Source organism: Cibotium barometz, chromosome 17, assembly GCF_041138505.1.
Source record: "Cibotium barometz isolate CiBa-2024 chromosome 17, ASM4113850v1, whole genome shotgun sequence".
Classification (NCBI taxonomy): domain Eukaryota; kingdom Viridiplantae; phylum Streptophyta; class Polypodiopsida; order Cyatheales; family Cibotiaceae; genus Cibotium; species Cibotium barometz.
In genome coordinates, this window is record NC_141062.1 from 2117421 (window position 1) to 2136499 (window position 19079).

Sequence of the window (19079 nt, forward strand, 5' to 3'; positions counted from 1 at the left end):
ACAGCCTCTAACCAAGGGCTTGTTCCCGCACACACCCTATTCACTTGTATATTTCAACACCTCCCCTCAAGTGAATACTCCTAGCACACTTGGACCCTATACCAAGTTTCCCTCTTACTTGATAGTCCGCGACCAGTGTCTAGCACACCTCCCTTCAAGTTAACTTAGCACACCTGGACCCTATACCAAGTTTCCCTCTTACTTGATAGTCCGCAACCACAGTGCCTCAAGTCCCTAAACTCATAGTCCTTGACACTCTCTCTCTCTCTCTATGTGTCCAAGGCTACTATAAGTGCCCGCGACCTTGACTAAAGTGCTCACACATACATCTACCACGTGGCCTACATCATCGGTGGCTCAGAGGTGGTCTTGCTTTGTTGGGGTAGGTTACATTGGGTTGTGGGGTCTCTCTCTCTCTCTCTCTCAGATTTTCACATAGCTCCTCACTCTTTGGAGCCTCACATTTTCTCTTGTCTTCAGTCTTCTTGTTGTGGCAGCTTCTCTTCTCGTGTCCATGTCTTCCTTCAGCTTTTCTTCTTGGTGTGGATCCTCCTCTTGGAAAGAGATGTTCTTCTTCTTTCATGGCTGGGGCCATGAGCTTATCCGTCAGTTCTTCTTGCTCCATGTGAGCAACATGTTTAAATGTTTTGTTGATAGTTCTTTTGGGCTTTTGATGTTTATCTTGCATCATTATGCAATGCGAACCCAAATCTATGTGGGAGGTCTTACCTCTTGCCTTATTCTGGACAAGGGCAGTGTCGATCCCATTTTTACACTGATGTAATGTGCCCAATACATAATGCGTATAGCATTCATTCTTATGCACATTCCCAAATGTAACTCTAGCTGTGAATAGTCTTGAATTTGAGTGTGATTTGCAGGCATGAACCAAGGGTTAAATGCAAAATGATGATTACCACAAATCAACATAATTTTACCAGAAATTACATTAAATCAAGGGGTACGGAATGGTTGGAGTATCAAACCAACTCCAAATTGTAATCTAAAGTTATGGGGATCTGTATCAGATACCTAATGGTTAATTTGAACCCTCAATTCCACCAAAATACAGCGATTAGTACTGATTAATCACTGATTAGCAAATTAATCCTCTGTTTTATGTGCAAAAAATAGAGTATGCGAGGAGCCCAGATCTGAGGCCTTAGAGTTCAAATGAGCTCAAATCCTTTCAAGGACATCAATAGCAATTAGTCTAGTAGAGGATTAAGCCAAGAAACACAAGATTTGACCAAACATTGAATGCTTAATCTCTGTTTTACCAAAGTCACCTGTAGATTTGAAGAGCTTGGATCTCACTGTAGACTTGATCAAATCAAATTCTGACTTCACGCGCTTGTAGAGCATGCTTGAAAACCCCATTTGATTTGAAGTAGCTGAAATGTCAAATTTTCTCAGAAAAAATAGCATTGCAGAAAAATGCGATTTCTCCTAGATGCGCCGGCGGTTTGCGCTTCTGATTCGACTGGCTGGAGCAGCATTGAGTAGCTATCTATGGCTAGAAGGGTTTGGGTTAATTTTGAGTGTGCAAATAGAGGAAGCTCCTCCACTGGTTGGGGGTACAGAGGTTAGTTGAAAATAACTAAAAATTTTGATTATTTTCTAATTATCTACTAATCCTAATTAACTAGATAATGGGCTCATAAACTTGATGGATTCTAGGCTTGGCTCTGATACCATGTTAAAATTACAGCAATGTGATGAGCTATGGTGGATCAAATATTAGAATCAACATCATTAATAAAGTGATTAGATGATAATTAAGATATGATTAGTGAGTAATTAACAAATAGCTTAATGTAGGCATGGATAATCAAAAACCAGCAAATTCTCATTAGGCCAATGCCTCAATTTATAGAGTTTACATCCAAGCATCTAATCCCACTGATTTCTCCTTGTGATTTCTCCTTGATTCACTCCACCTCTTTTGCATTCTCTCGACCTCTCCCAGAATATCTCCACACCTCCTAAATCTCCTCAATGCTACTCTTTATTCTCTCTCCCAGTAGATTCTTCTCACCTTTTCACAGGTTCTCTCACACTTGTGAATGGATGTAGAATGATGTGAATGGATGGGAATAAATATAGGAATGATGTGAATGGATGTGAGTGGATGTAGGAATGGATGTAGGATGATGTGAATGGATGTGAGTGGATGTAGGAATGATGTGAATGGATGTAAGAATGATGTGACTGGATGTAAGAATGATGTGACTGTATGTGAGTGGATCTAGGAATGATGTGAATGGATGTGTATGGAATGAATGTGAGTGGATGTAGGAATGATACGAATGGATGTAGGACAATATAAATGGATGTGGAATGATGCGATGTGAATTGAAGTAGAAGAATGTGGAATGATGAGAAACGATGTGGAATGATGTTGAAAGATGGGAGTTTGTTGGAAACTATATTTGTATATGAGAACTGTTTTTAAAGATTGTTTTATGTCAAGAATGCTGGGGAAGCATTTTGACTATCTTATCAAATAAGGTCGTGAGGACCTAAGTGAAAAGGTTGCAACAGTGGATGGAAATTCAATGAAGGACGTCTCGTGTGGCAAGATCGGCCAAGGTCTTGACTAGCCTCGGTTCGATTAAAATTGTGAGCTTCCGATACGGTGGATGAAGGACCAAGGAAGCGGCCTATGAGTGAAGCGCTAGGTGACTTGCAAAGGAATTTAGAGGGTGCTGACCATATGGTGCTCGGGCTCTCGGTCGCCTAGGATACCCACGCATGCGACGAGGAAGAAAAATGAGTTGGAGATGTTTTCTGAACACGAGCATGGATCTGGTTGATTGGCCTTGCTGGTCTTCAACGGATGAGTTCATGGCTCTTTTTACATGGATCTTGTTGGTTGATCCTGCTGATCTCCAGAGCTGAGAGTCCATATGGTTTTTATGTGATTAAACTCCTACGTACTATGGGCTAGGAACTATTGAAAAGGCCCTTTGAGTGAGCAGGTGGTGAGCGTTCTGGTTACCGATGATGCCATAGGTACGCTGAGGAAGGAATGACTGAAATTGGATTTTATGGTTGAAAAGTGGAAAAGTTAGAAATTGGATCTAGAAATGGAATACTGAGGATTAGGATGGAAATACTATGGTTTCATTCCAATTTTGCTTTAAAGATAGCTGAATCTGTGAAAAAGGCAATTTCATATTGGGTGTGTAAGTGGTTTGTCTATTTAATTTTTGCATGAGAGCCGGCTAGGGGGCCTGGGAACTCTTTTCCCTAGTACCCGGGACAAAACATAACCGAATTTTCATAATGGATCCTATCAATACAGTGGTTGGGCGGTTGGCTAACACATGGGATTGGATGGGGTTAGGTTGGACTGATTGATTCCTATAATAAAATTCAATTCTATTCAAGTTATGATAGTTGAAGTAAATCACGGATAATCCTTGTTCTATGGAAAAGAATCAACACCTGTGCCTCTTTGACGAGGAAAATGCATTGGTCCCTATGATCCAAGTGCAAGTTCCTCCCTGATATGGCCATGTGATTCGTGAGTTCGGTCGCGATGTGAAAGAGAAGTTAAGGCTCTTGACTACGTTATTTTTCCTGGAGGAATCACTCGTGCTTTCTGGGCGGGGGAAGTTTTTTCTAGGTTCATGAACCGAGGGATTAGACTCTTGTCCAAAAATTCCTAGGCAAGGCCCCGAGTGGGAAACCCTGCCCCGTGCGAGAGGTTGCTACTTTCGCTGCTAACTCCCCGGATTTTGGTGCGCGGAGGGGACAAGGGTCTCACATTGAATCATGAGCTAGAGCAAAAATTAGGTCAAGAAATAGGGATAGATGGGTTAAAGATAACCAAATTCAACAAATAGAAGAGGATTGGTGCAAGATTCATGTTTGTGAAGTAATGTGCATGATGAATAGAGGTATTCTACAAGATGATACTAAGATTATGAAATTGCTATCATAGGTTAGATTGCGTAAAAAAGGATTGATTTCCTTATGTTTTTCCATGATAATTTGTGAATTACCATACTACATGGGGGTATAGAATAAGAAATTCAAAAGTTCATATCATATGAGAGGTATATGGATGCATGAAATTAGGATAATAAGGCCAATTAACTTTAGAATAATAAAGACCTTTTGGAGGCACAACAAACAAGCCAAGCACATGAAATAAAGGACTCTTTAAGAACAATGTTTAGATAAAAGAAGATTTTTACCTAGTGGTGGGGGACACCAATTTGAAAAGAGACAGGAGGATTTACTTAGATACTACCCCAGCTCGCGAGATGAGGACATCTCGAATCTTTTAAGTGGGGGAGATTGTAAGGTCTCTCCGAAGCCACGTATGTATGTGTCTCTTTTAGTATAGATTTCAAGAACGAAAGAGAGTGCACTTAGAGAAGAGCGAGACAATAAGGCTAGAAACATTAGGAAAGTGTTAGAATAAAAATATTAGCTCCAAAAATCCTAAAAGAAATAAAAAGACAAGAATAGTTCTATTATAAGAGATAAGTATCTCCAAAAATAAAAATTTGAATTTAGGTGATAGGAGGTCGTATTTAGAGTAGTTTTACATATTTAGAGTCCATACATACTAAAAATGTGAAAAAACATAGACCTTAGAAAGAGAGAAGAGTCACAGTACGAGTAAGAGGAGATAAAGCTTGGGGATGATTGGATGATTTCAATCATAAGAGAAGGTATTAGAAGACTCTATTCTCATATGTCAAGTCCTAAAGCTCTTGTTAACGAGCAAAGACAACGATAAACGATAAATTTCTATAAGGTATATACATATTTTGTTTTTCAATTATATATCATTCTTAGGGATTGAGGTATGGCCCCGGCTTCTCCATTAATTGTTAATATTGATCTATTTGATTGATTTACTATTTAAAGTTTGTATTCTTTTAAACAACAGCATATGCCTTAATAAAGAATGTCTTATTACAATCTCGAGTTGAAATACTAAAATCTTTGTGAAAAGGATTGTTTTCTTAAGAAGGTAACATGGATTCTAGTCCTATGGTTTAGTGAGTAAATGGATTGTTATCTTGGTTAAATTAAGGTACAGGTACAACTCTCCCTGCCTTGACACTGCCCCGTTCTTGTGCTTGTATAGCTGGACAGTGGAGACGTTAGTAAGGCTCGGAGTTAGCCCATGGTATCCCTCATACCATTGGGAGAATGAGGTTTGCCGATTGAGGCGAGTGATTGTGATGCTACCTAGTTCTGAGGGCCCAGGCTAGTGCGGTGAATTAGCCCACCCTAGTGCGCAGACATCCCTCTCAGGGGGCGGGAGGATTGAGCGATGGAGCCTGAGAGGGTGAAAGGCCGGCTTGAGTCCTCGCCAGCGGGGCCGACGATGAGGTGTATGGTCCCGTAGGGTTTTGCCCAGCATGTAGAGCCTGGAAGGCCGAATTCTAGATCATCGGCAGTATAAAGGAAAATAATAAGAGAGCCAGTTTGGCTTGTATGGAATTGATTCGTATAAACTTTTTTTATAAATCTTGTCTTTGGCATTATTGTACTGTGGAAAAAGACTGTTTTAATAAACCTTGTGAAAAGAACCTTAATTATGGAACATGTTTATTTATGTCAAACAGTGTGGTAGGATTAATCAAAAAATAAATTGACGCGTGAGTAGGGTGGAAAGTGGGAGGATGGAATGCCCCGACGACACCATTCTACGGACGGGTGGACCCGATTAGGGTAGCTTTCCAACATATTAAGTGAAAGCCCTACGTTAGATAAATAGGTTCTCGAGCAATTCTATTCTAGAATACTAGGCCAGCGGCGGCTGTGCCTTGCATGGATGAGGAAAAAAGCGTTGTCTCTAGGAATCAAGACTAGTAGTTGCCCAAATTATGATCAATTACCCTATGGGTGATTTGATTTTTAGAAGACCACGTTCCCCCTGTGGGATAAAACTAGGTCTTACCTATGAATCGTATCCTTGAATCTCTGTATGGTCAAGGTGTCAATGAGTAGGAAATTTTCTCTAAGATAAGACTTAGTGGACTATCTTAAGTGTTTTTCCTATTTTGGAAGAGGGGGAACCTTACATGTTAAGTTACGATAGTTGAAGTAAATCCCAAATAGTTCTTGTTCTATGGAAGGTTGGCCAACTGGTCTTCAACAGAGAGTCCAGAGAACACATTTTGTAACACAATGGACTCGGAATATTGCGAAATGATGATCAGTAATATTATGATTTTTATTGAAGGATTGTTTTAAAGCCAGCCAAATCTGTTATAAATGGCAATTTCCTATTGGGTGTATACGTGGTATGCCCACCTTAATTTTTGCATGAATTGCCGGCTAGGAGTCCTGGGAACTCTTTTCCTCGGTACCCGAGCAAAAATGCAATCAAGCCTTTATAAAGGAATCCCACCAATACAGTGGGCGGGTGGTTGGCTAAAACCCACGGGCCGGTTGGCTGGATCGGAGGATTCTTACGAAACAACTAGGTGCGATTAGTTACGATAGCTAGATTAAGTCCTCAGAAGACCTTGTTTTGTGGGAGGGGATCAGTGACTATGCCTCGTTAAAGGAGGAAAGAAGTGATGATTCCATGGACCAAGTGCAAGTCTCTTCTTGATCTGACCATGTGACTTCAGGTTCGGTCAGATTAGTTTAACTAGTTAAGATTTGGACTCGTTAGAATAATTCTCCGCCGTTAGAAGATTTTCCCATGGTGGAATCGCTCGTGTCTTCCGGGCGAGGGGAGTTTTTTCGGGCTTAGTTTCGGAGGAACTATCGGGATAGCCTCCACAGGCGAGGCCCCGAGTGTGGATCCCCACCCCGCGCGGGAGGCCGACGCCGCTTCTACCGCTGTTCTGAACCTCGGAGGAGGCAAGGGTCACTTATAGTTATAAAAACCTTACTATTTTCATTGCTATACCCTTACTCTGTCGTGGTGCTAATGCATTAGCCACAACCATATCAAACTCTTAAAGAGAATGCGGGGGAGACATAGAACTTGAGTTCCTTGCAAAAGCAAAGCACACGAGTGCAATACACAAGAGAGACATGGATGGATGCATTTTCTTCTATCTTCTTCTCTTCTCTACAACCATATAACTAAAAGATAAGAGTACATACATAAAGGGAAAGTATTCTCCTACAATAACATACAATGGTTGGTCCATAGTGTGAACTTGACTATATGAGCTGGTGCTATAACTATGCCATAACTCGAGTACTCCAAAGTGGCTGTCGCACAGCCTGTTATCCACTGGCAGCAAATCAACCATAATCTCACCAACCATGCCAGTGGCATAGGTGTGGAACCTATCACCCAAGCGAGTCATCAATGTCCATTTGTAGCACTAGTTGAGATCGATATCTCAACACCCCCTCAAGCTCACCTCCACACACTACAATCCAAGAAAGATCCTAAACTTATGGTGCTTTTTTGTGAAGATGTCAGCCACCTGATCCTTTGTGTTGACATATACCACATCTACATCACATGTTTATAACCTTCTCCCTTAAAAAGTGATAATACATCTCAATGTGCTTTGTTCTAGCATGGTATACTAGGTTACTAGCCAATTGTATGCTTTTTGTGTTGTCACAATAAATGACAAATGCCCTATCCATGGGCTCTCCCATATCACTAAGTATCTTCTGAAGCCAAGCTACCTCACAATTTGCCCACCATAGCAGTACCCCTGTACTATGCCTATGTACTTGACAAGGAAATTGTTGGCTGCTTCTTACTACTCCAACTTATAGTAGCACTCCCAAATGAAAACATAAAACCGCTGGTAGATCTTCGGTCTTCAACACTACCAACCCAATCATTATATGTATACCCATGTAGCTGTATCTCTATACCAACCTCATAGAAAAGTCCATAATCAACTATGGACTTTATGTACCTGAGAATCCATCTAGCCACATCCAAGTGTGGCTTCCTAGGGTCCTGCATAAGTGACTCACAAGTCCAACATCATAGCTCAAGTCTGGCCTAGTAATGGTCATGTAGATCAAGCTACCCACTATGCTCTTGTATGTATTGAGGTCCTCCAAAAGCACCTGTATTTGCGAAAAGCTTTGTGTTCTACTCCAATGGCACTGAAATAGGCTTATAGCCTATCATACCATACTTTCTTCGACAAGATGTCCAAGCCATATTGCCTCTACAATAACAAAATTCCATGAGGTGATCTCACCACCTCTATGACCAAAAGCAATACCACAGCTCACCCAAAACCTTCATCTCAAACTTCTTCTTCAAAAGCCTCCTGACATCATATATGTCAGCATCACTATCACTAGTGACAATCAAATGATCCACATAGATGATGCATGGATATCTGAAATCCAATGGTAACAAGATATTGCCTAATCTTGTTTGACCATGCTCTGGGTGCTTGCTTCAAGCCATACAAGGCTTTATGTAACCTACACACAAAATCTGGGTGCTTGCATGGATATCTGAAATCCAATGGTAACAAGATATTGCCTAATCTTGTTTGACCATGCTCTGGATGCTTGCTTCAAGCCATACAACGCTTTATGTAACCTACACACAAAATCTAGGTGTGCATCACTCTCATGACCTGGTGGCTGCATCATGTATACTTCTTCTTGCAAATCACCATGCAAGAAGGCATTCTTTACATCCATTTGATGTAAAGACAAACCCTTTGCTGCAACCATAGCATTTGATGTAAAGACAAACCCTTTGCTGCTGTGCAGCCATAGCAATGAGAGCTCTCACAGTTTCCATTCTTGCAACCGGTTTGAATTTATCTTCATAGTTAATGCCATACATTTGTGCATAGCCCTTGGCAACCAATCTTGCCTTAGACATGCTCACTGAACCATCAGCATTATGCTTGACCTTATACACCCACTTACATCCAATTGCCTTCTTTTCCTTCGGCAAAGGCACTAACTCCCATGTTGCATTTGTATCCAATGCTACCATCTCCTCATTCATGACATCTTCCCATTTCTTATTTCTAAGTGCCTGCTCAAAACAAGTGGGATCCAACTCTTATCTTTCTTTTACCATGTAAGCATAATGATGGGTTATATATCCATCATATCTCAACCTACTAATAGGGTACACAACCCTCGTAGACCCGCATACATTTGGATCACTGCTAGGTGTCCTCAAAACATCCCTGGTTCTCCTTATACTAGGAGTAACCACATATGGAATGCCAAGCTTCTCATCAAGGCTCTACTCAGAGCCACTAGAGTCAACATCCACATATGAGTGACCTGCTGACAAATCATGCACAAAAGGATGATCTACCTTTTCCTTCCCTTTGCGTGATACATGTGTACCTACATCTAAGCTCAACTTGCTTGACCATGGATCCACTGCAAGAGGACTCTCTAGGTCCACTAAGCAATTGTGACTAATTCTCTACATGTGGTGCAGTATCAACACTTCTTACATCTACATCTTCTGTTGCCTTCACTCCATTAATTCCTTTACACTAGAAATTTCGTTTTTCTCATTTATATGGTTGAATTCCAATTATGGTGGGAATTCCTCTTTCATCATTTAAATTTATCTATGCAAAAAGATAAATTTAACTAAATTTTCTCTTAAAAATTAAATAAAAATCTCCATTAATTCCTTTATACTAGAAATTTCATATTTCTCATTTAAATGGTTGAATTCCAATTATGGTGGAAATTCCTCTTACATCATTTAAATTTATCTATGCAAAAAGATAAATTTAACAAAATTCTTCTTTAATTTTTAAATAAAATATCCATTATTTTAGTATTCCAAATTTTTCTCTTCACTCATTGGAATACATAGATTTCTATAGTCATGGGAATTTCTCTTTTATAATAAAATGAATTACTAGAAATTTTTCTTTTTTCTAATTAATTATTTATGTATAAACATAAAAATCAAATTTTCCATGGTTATGATGAGAATTATTCAATTAACCTAGGATGATTAATCCTAGAATATGGTAGGAAGTCCTCTTTTCATATTATGTATAAAAATGATTTATGTGTTAATTTTTCAAAAATATTGCCATAGCTCTGCTATTACTGATAATTTTCAATAATTTTGAACGCATAAAGTTTTAGTAATACAATATGATAGAATAACTATCATTTGGATTAATATCCAATTATGGACTTGATTCCTAAGTTTTTCATAATTTAAGTAGCATAAAAGCATTAAAAAGCCACTTTCTTTGCCTCTAACTTGACTAGCATAGAAATTACTTTTAGATTTGAGAATTGCTTCATGAGAAGCATCATTTGAATATAGAATTGGTCATAGGAATGACCATTCTTTGGGGGAGAGAGAGATATGCTTAAAAAATATTTTAATTTAAGCATAAATGGAAACTTTATAAGATTTATCACTAAAATTCATTAGAGAGCTTAAATTGCATTAAAGAGCCATTCAATTGAATACTTCTCAAGCTTGAGAGGGATTGAGAAGTGAGAAACATTGAGATTAAGAAAAAGACCATAAAGTCACACTTTACCTCTTACTTTGCTTGATTCTTTAGTCTAAGGAGAGACCCCCAACCAATCAATTGGTTTAGTATGTTGATGAAGACTCCAAAGAAGGTTGAAGAGAGAGAGAAGCTCCAATCTCTCCAATTTGTAGAGGATTTTTAGAGGATAATAAAAAATATGCTTATTTTAGAGTAATATTAAAGAAATCTTCCTGAAATCCTAATCCGGATCTATCTAAAGGATTTCTAAAATCTATATCTATAATATGGGCTGATGCATGTGCTTACCTATAAGAATGAAATTGAGATTGTAAATAATCTAAGAAAGAATGTTCCAGATTATTTGGATTATCAGTCATGTTCTTCTTCTGACTTCTCCTCTGATTCCAGAAGAGGCAGAGGAAGTTGATTATCCGGATTATCAGCTTCCTCTGCTTCTTCTATCTACTCCTCTACTTCTGGCCAGTTACTCCAACCATATAATCGACATTGTGCACGACCCACACCTCTGGAAGATTATCCTTGTGCCTTCTATGAAGATTCTTTAAATATTCTAGAGCATTCCGTGCTTTGTCTCTTTTGATTATCTGGTGGTTGCTGGCTCGTGGGCTGCACAAGTTTACTCAAATGTGCCACTATTTTTTGCACGAGTCAGCCAGTTCGAGGGTAGAGGTTAAGTCACTGATTTGCAATGTTTCCACTGCATTTAATATACATATGGAGAATTTATGTAACTCATTCTCACAAATCTGTATAGACCTCCAAAGCTCCCCTATCTCTTATTCACTTCCTTTTTTATATTCATTATGCTCTTCTTGCAGTTTTTGAAGTTTTGTCTTCTATTCATCTATTCTTCTCACTGTATCTTTATTACCTGTAACTTTTTCCTTCAATTTGGTCAATGTGGTCGAATCCTAAGCTATGAAATCTTCTAGTTGGGAATTTCACTCTTCCACTTTTTGATTCTCCATCTTTAACGCTTCAGCTTTATTCTTGAATTGCTCCACATTATGGTGAAAGGCTCTGGCTTGCTCTTGAATTAAAACATACTACATTCTAAGCTGGTTCATGTCGGATCTTCTAATGGACCAGCTTGGTTGCCTTTAACTTTTCATGTGGATTGCTCTTGAGTTTTCTCTCTCAGGCTGTCTACTGAGTTTGTCCAGCTTGCCCAAAAGGTCCTGCTCCTTTGGCTCCTTCAGCTCCTTTAGCTCCTCCTCCGGATCCACCTACTCCAGATTCATCATCTTGCTATTATTTTTGGAGGATATCAAGATGGCATGTCATTTGAATAATCTTCTTTAATTCCTGGATGTAACCCACAGAGAGACTATCTATGTAAGATTCCTCCCCCAACCCCCTTTTTGATGTCTAGTATCTTCCCCTGTAATCAATCCCTCTTCAGAAATATAAAGACCTTGTTTCTAACTGTTTTAACCTAGAGAGAGAAAATATTCTAGAGAGAGAATATTCAGATTTTGAATATTTTTGGATAGAAAAATATCTCATATAATTAAGATGAATTCCCCTGAAACAGAAATTCAAAAAGAATTTTCAAATGTGCAATTGGAATTAATTGGAAATAGGTATAAAGAACCTTAGTCTAAGGGTCTAGATTTTCAGAAATCTTTAGACTATGGTCCAATTAAGGTTCCTATGGGCCAATAGCATCAATACATGTGTAGGGAGGAGATAAATCCAATTTGTAAAAAGAAGATACCCAAAAATGAGTAAATGCTCACATAAGGTGAAGAGTTGAAAATGTACAAGGTTTATTAGTAAAAAACTATGAGCAATATTAAAAATATGAGATATTTTGGGTATCCAAAAATGAGTAAATGCTCACATAAGATGAAGAGTTGAAAATGTACAAGGTTTATTATTAAAAAAAACACATATGTAAGGAAGGGGAGTTCTTTAAAGGAGGTGCATATTTCACATAAGATGAAGAGTTGAAAATGTACAAGGTCTATTAGTAAAAAAAACTATGACACATATGTAAGGAAGAGGAGTTCTTTAAAGGAGGTGCATATTTCACATAAGATGAAGAGTTGAAAATGTACAAGGTTTATTAGTAAAAAACTATGAGCAATATTAAAAATATGAGATATTTTGGGTATCCAAAAATGAGTAAATGCTCACATAAGATGAAGAGTTGAAAATGTACAAGGTTTATTAGTAAAAAAAAAAACACATATGTAAGGAAGGGGAGTTCTTTAAAGGAGGTGCATATTTCACATAAGATGAAGAGTTGAAAATGTACAAGGTTTATTAGTAAAAAAAAAACTATGACACATATGTAAGGAAGGAGAGTTCTTTAAAGGAGGTGCATATTTCACATGCTTGAATGAGTTTTAAACTCATAAAAATTGAGATATTTCATCTCTCCTCTCTCCTCATTCAAGTCTAGTTCCAAAAAGTTAGCTTAACTGACCTAAAAATGGTCAAAAAGTGACCTAACTGACTTGGAAAATTCTAGAATCAGTTTGTTTGGTTAGGAGCTCAAATTTTCCTATAAATAGAAGCCTCCCCTTGTTGAAAAAAATATAATGTCTTATGCATTGTTACTCTACTCTACCTAAGCCAAGAACTGTGAATTCTTTAATAATTCACTAGTTTTTGATACTTCTCTCTTTCTTCAACCCCCATTGGTGGCTCCATCAACATACTAAACCAATTGATTGGTTGGGGGCCTCTACCGTGAACAAAGAATCAAGCAAATTATAAGATAAGTATAGTGAATTATGATCTTTTCTATAATTTCTCAATGATTCTCTCTTCTCAACCCCTCTCAAGATTGAGAAGCTTAATTGGTATGGTTTTTGAAATGCTATTGAAGTTAATGATAGTAAAGAATTACATAAAATTCTATTTATATTTAATTCTAATGGTTTTTCTCTCTTTCTCACTTAAGAAATGGTCATACTCAAGACCCTCTTCAATCCAAATGAAGCTTTTCATAAGGCTTTTCCTTAATCCAAGATTAAGCTATGCTTGAGGCCAAATTAATGGCTTTTTTCTATGCTTTTAGTTTATGTATATTGATGATTCAATCCATTATGGATTGATGATCCAATTAGAGACCATTCTAATTATTTTCTTAATGATCCAATTAGAGACCATTATGGATTGATGATCCAATTAGAGACCATTCTAATTATTTTCTTAATGATCCAATTAGAGACCATTATGGATTGATGATCCAATTAGAGACCATTCTAATTATTTCTTTAATAATGAGCCTTATCCCTTAGGAGATGTGGATGTATACATGTAGATGTAGATGTATAGATGTAGATGTGGATGTGGAGGTGGATGGATGCATGTAGATGTAGATGTAAAGATGTAGATGTGAATGGAGATGTGGATGTATGCATGTAGATGTAGGTGTATAGATGTAGATGTGGATGTAGAGGTGGATGTATGCATGTAGATGTAGATGTATAGATGTGGATGTGAATGTGGAGGTGGATGTATGCATGTAGATGTAGATGTATGGAGGTGAATGTGAATGTGGATGTGGATGTATGCATAGAGATGTGGATGTATGCATGTAGATGTGGATGTACGCATATAGATGTGGATGTATGGATGTGAATGTGCATGTAGATGTGGATGTATGGATGTGGATGCATGAATGTGCATGTAGATGTGGATGTGAAAATAGATGTATGGATGTAGATGTGGATGTATGGATGTGAATGTGGATGTGGATGTGGATGTAGATATATGTATGGATGTGAATATATGATATGTGATGTGAAGGAATCTGAAGTGATGAGATGGAAAATGATGTGATGGGATGAGTACACATATAACTGGAATGTGGAATAAGCAATGTGGATTGATGAGGGATAATGTGGAAAAATGAGAGTTAATATAGAAACTGTATTTTGTGACTGTTTGTAAATGCTGTTTGTAAATGACTGTTTTATGTCAAGATTGCTGGGAAAGCATTGTGACCATCTTGTGATTAAGGTCGTGGAGACCTAACTGAAAAAGTTGCAACTGCTGACAGAGAGTCAATGAAGGACGTCTCGCGTAGCAAGGTCGGCCAAGGTCTTGACCAGCCTCGGTGCGATTAAAATGGTGAGCTTCCGGTACGGTGGATGAGGGGCCAAGGAAGCGGCCTATGAGTGAAGCGCTAGGTCACCTGCGAAGGATCCTAGAGGGTGCTGACCATACGGTGCTCGGGCTCTGGGTCGCCTAGGATACCCACGCGTGCGTCGAGGAAGATATTGGAACAGAGTTGGAGTGGTTTTCTGAAATCGGGCATGGATCTGGTTGATTGACCTTGCTGGTCTTCAATGGATGAGTCCATGGCTCTTTATATGGATTTGGTTGATCTTGCTGATCTTCAACGAGAGTCCATCTTGATAAGTGATTATATTGCCGAGTATTATGGGCTAGGGATTAGGAAACGGCCCCTGAGTGGACAGGTGGTGAGCGTCCTAGTTGCCAATGATGCCATAGATACTCTGATGAGGGAATGATGGAAAAATTAAGAATCAACTGGATAAATTGGAAGATGGTGATCAGTGATACTATGGTTTTATTAAAGGATTGTTTTAAACTGGTTGAATCTGTGAAAAGGCAATTTCATATTAGGTGTGTGAGTCGTGAGACTAGTTTTATTTTGCATGAACACCGGCTAGGGGGCCTTGGAACTCTTTTCCTTGGTACCCGGGACAAAACCTAACCAAATTATTAATTGGATCCCATCACTACAGTGGTTGGGCGGTTGGCTAACCCATGGGATCGGCGGATGGGGTTAGGCTGGACTGATGGACCCGTAAATCGAGACTCAAACTTTTGTTTTTACGATAGATAAAATAAATCTCGGACAATAACTATTCTATGGATAGGAATCAACGGCTGTGCCTCTTGAATGGGGAAAAAGCGTTGATCCCAATGATCCAAGTGCAAGTTTCTTCCTTGATCTGACCAAGTATCTTATAGATGCAATTGGATCAGCTCGATCAGAAATGATCTTGACTACGTTAGAGTAAAAAGTTATCCTGGTGGAATCGCCCGTGCTTTCCGGTAAAGGAAGTTTTTCCGGGTTCGGTTTTGGAACAATCAACGGATTAGTCTCTTATCCGGATATCCGTGGGTGAGGCCCCGAATGTGGGACCCCTGTCCCGCGTGAGAAGTGCTACTTCCGCTGCCAGTATCCTGAATCCGTTGCTCGGTGGGAACAGGGATCTTACAATCTATAAGCGCTCGAATCCGAGCTTCATATGTGTCGACTTCACTCGTGGATAGCTCATACACCTCTGCATCATCTAGTGCATCTGGAGCACTAACTCTATTTTGAAATACATGTAGATTTGCTATATCCTGCATTGCTTGAGCTTCATGCTGCTCCATAGTAAATATATGTTGGCTTAACAGATGGTCACTTTGCAGCTCAACATCTATACACTTCTTTTGCAGGGTCCTGATCTCCTGCTGCATCTGCACTTTTTCTTGTTTGAGTTGAGAGAGCTCCCTGGCCTACAAATTAATAATACTTCTGAAATGTGTTTGCTCCCTTTCCAATAGTTGTACTCTTTGTTGTAAGTGTTTGCAGTTCTTCCTTTGTTTTCTTGAGCTCTTCTTTGATGTCATCCGCCCCGTTGAAGTGAAACAACTTTATCTACACATAGGGAGAGATATCTACAAGAAGCCTAAACCTTTTTTGAATTTATATCATATTTTATATCCAAAAAAGTGGTTTATATCATCTTTTATATCCAAAAAAGTGGTTTGTGTAGAACCTCCTTGTTGATGATCTAGATGCGAAAGAGCGCCTCCACCTCTATGTTGCTGCTCCTTATGTGTTTCTTCTAGTGCGACACTTCCTTGCACTTGATTCTTCTTGCTGCGCTTGTCCTTGTGCATGAAACCAAATGCACCTCCTATAGCCGACTGCAAACTAGGTGTGCTCTACACAGCTTCTTGGTGCATGAATTTGATAAACAGACCAATTTGGTCTTTAAATTGGCCCAATATTTTTCAACTAGTTGCTGGAATAGTATTCTAGCCCATGCAACAAGCTTTCTCGTAGAGGCATATAAATACAAACCCATGGCCTTCTTTGACATGTAAGTTACCTTGTGGGTTAAAATAATCATTTCGATGATGAATCTAAAGTGCAGTAGATTATCGTCTTGATGGTTGCTCAGCTTATATTCTTTAACCACTCCTTTGGAGCCGAAATAGAACTCCATGTCCTCCTCTATTTGTAGCTAGTACATTGACTCAGTGGGGTTCACCTAAAAATATGTAAGGAGTATGACCACATATGGGCTATGTGCTAATGTTGCCTCTTTTGTTGAAAGCGGCATTACTCATAATGAGGTAGAGTGATTGTATATTGATGGCAGACCCCACATTCAAGGAAATATATCAAGGCTAATCAATAGTAGCTGAGGGAGGCACGAAAGAACTAATTGTACTTTTTAGTAGCTGAGGGAGGCATGAAAGAACTAATTGTACTTTTTAGTAGCGTAGGTGACCACCACCAACTTCCTAGAGGGAGTAGATGTATTTGTAGCAATCATTTTATCTTAAATTTTATAAAGGGCTTTGGTCCATGAAATTCTAATGGTATATTTATATTTTTAGTAATAATAAAATTAGATTTGAAATAACATGTCCAATAGGGTCAAAATTTGATGAAAGTTTACAATGGATTCGTAGAATGACAAATTTAAAACTATTTATGCATTTTTGTGAATTTTATTTGGATAAGTCTATGGCATGCTTTTTTGTCACTTGTCTTATTACTTTGTTTGGCATTTGTCTTATTGTGAATTATTATGTGTTTATGATTTCATGATTCATATTGGATCACAGGTTCCATATTATGATATTATAAAGGATGCACCCTTATATCGTCGGCGTCACTCTCAATTGTTAGTAGAGTGTATGTGGGTTATTCAAGCATAGGATACTACTAATTATCAAAGGTTGAGAGGGAAACAGACCTCTCAAATAGAGCAACCTAATGATGAAGAGCATGATGATAATGGCATGATTGAATTTCTTAACAACAAGTGGTTTTAAATTAATACACATGATAGTGATCCTCATGAGCAATATCTTCGAGAAGAAGCACTCACACCCATTTATGATGGTTCTTCTCTGATGAGATTATCTACAACCCTGATCATCCTAAACCTCCAAGATCATTACTCTTGTAGCAATGCATCAATTTTGACATTACTAACATAAGTGTGTGATATACATGGATGCTAAATGATAGTGTATGTTTATTTGCCTAAGCAACTGTTCTGAATGCCATGTTGCTTTCTAGTAAGATTCTACCACCTAATAACACCATTCCAAAGATGAGGGAAGAGGCAAGAAAGATGATGACTAGACTTGGACTTGACTATGAAATAATCCATGCATGTATCAATGATTGCATTTTGTATTGAGGAGAGCATGAAATCACTATTGTTTGTCCTAAATTAAATGCATCATGATTTAGGGAGGCAGTAACACTTATTCCTCATAAGATTCTAAGATATTTTTGATTATAAAAATGGATAGAGAACATGTTTTGTAGCTTGAAGTTAGCAAAACTTATGGATTGGGCTACAAAGAATGCAAGCATAGATGGGATCCTATGAATTTTGTCTAGCTTTAAGCACATTAATATAGAACATGGTTAGAGTTTAGTTAAGACCCTTGTCATTTTAAACTTGGTGTTGGTCTTGATGGGATCAATCCCTTTTCACATCAATCAAGCAGATGGTCAACTTGATGTGAAAAGGGATCAATCCCTTTTCACATCAATCAAGCAGATGGTCAACTTGGCCAGAAGTTCTCATTAATTACAACCTACCACCATTCATGTCCATAAAGAAGGATCATTTAATATTTAGTAATTCTAGGTACGTGCATAATCAATATTGTTTGAAATGGCATCCACTCAATATGTTTCTACTTCTTGCAAATTCTAATTGGTCCCTCACATGAATATAGGAAAACGACAAGTAAAAGACATCAATGTGTACTAACACCGCTCATCAAAGTTATACAGCAACTATGGAAAGGGATAAATGTGCTTGACATGTCCAAGCATATAGGCAAATGAATCTTTGAGATTCACGACATTCTAACATGGACTATTCATGAATATAGGGATAAAGGTGCTTGATATGTCCAAACCTATAGGTGAACAAATCTTTGACATTCACGGTATTCTAACTATTGGATGAGGGAGTAGATGCTATGCGCACGCACTTGCACACACACACACACACACACATAGAGTCACACACCAGCTCATAGAAAATTGATCATAATCTTTTCTTAGGGTGGCTATAAGCAAATCAATCATAATCTCCCCAACCATGCTGATGGCATAAGTGTAGAAGCTATCAACCAGGCAGGTCATCAATGTCTGCCATAGCACTAGTTGGGCTCGATATCTCAACAACTCTTTTTTCTTCTCCTTCTCTAGCTTTCTTCTACATTTATTTTTATAATGGCCTCCTGACAGTAGTTATGTTTACCTTTCTTCTTAGACTTATCAGTCCCCTTCTCGGTATCCTTTCTAGAAGGCTAGGCTAATTCTTCCTTTGTCTTAAAGCCAGCCTAAGAAAAGGCTTTGCCTTTACCTTTTTGATTGGTAGTAAATGT